The 690-nt window shown below is 40.3% G+C and overlaps 1 non-coding gene across 1 annotated transcript; it reads right to left on the bottom strand.

Annotated features, from left to right (window-relative positions):
* Window positions 1-274: 274 nt before the first annotated feature.
* TRNAP-AGG (transfer RNA proline (anticodon AGG)) lies at window positions 275-346 on the bottom strand. Its single transcript has one exon. It is a non-coding gene; the product is annotated as a tRNA-Pro (tRNA).
* Between the last annotated feature and the right edge of the window lie 344 nt (window positions 347-690).

The following is a 690-nucleotide window of genomic DNA, read 5'->3' as shown; positions in this document are numbered from 1 at the left end:
GCCCCAATATCAGCCAAGTGCCCCATAACAAGTACTGTGCCCCAATATCAGACAAGTGCCCCATAACAAGTACTGTGCCCCAATATCCGCCAAGTGCACTATAACAATGAATGGGGTGCATGAAGAATAACGTTACTGGGGAGAATTCCTTGGTAATGGAGAATTTACTTTATACAAATCAAGACAAGAATTATTGAGAACCTACGAAGCATTTTGGACATTTTCTCATTGTTGTTCCCATTTTTTAATTCCTTTAATACAGCTAATAAAAACTGGGCTCGTCCAGGATTTGAACCCGGGACCTCTCGCACCCTAAGCGAGAATCATACCCCTAGACCAACGAGCCAGCGTGTGTGCCAGAAATTTACGTAATCATTCCCGTAATTCTAATTGAGCAGAATCATAATATTATACTGATACATCATACTGCCATACTGATACATCATACTGCCATACTGATACATCATACTGCCATACTGATACATCATACTGCCATACTGATATACACTGCCTTACTGATACATCATACTGCCATACTGATACACACTGCCATACTGATACATCATACTGTCATACTGATACATCATACTGCCATACTGATATACACTGCCATACTGATACATCATACTGCCATACTGATACATCATACTGCCATACTGATACACACTGCCATACTGATACATCATACTG

The sequence above is a fragment of the Ranitomeya imitator genome, chromosome 3, assembly GCF_032444005.1.
Source record: "Ranitomeya imitator isolate aRanImi1 chromosome 3, aRanImi1.pri, whole genome shotgun sequence".
NCBI lineage: Eukaryota > Metazoa > Chordata > Amphibia > Anura > Dendrobatidae > Ranitomeya > Ranitomeya imitator.
This window is presented reverse-complemented; position numbering and strand designations above follow the sequence as displayed.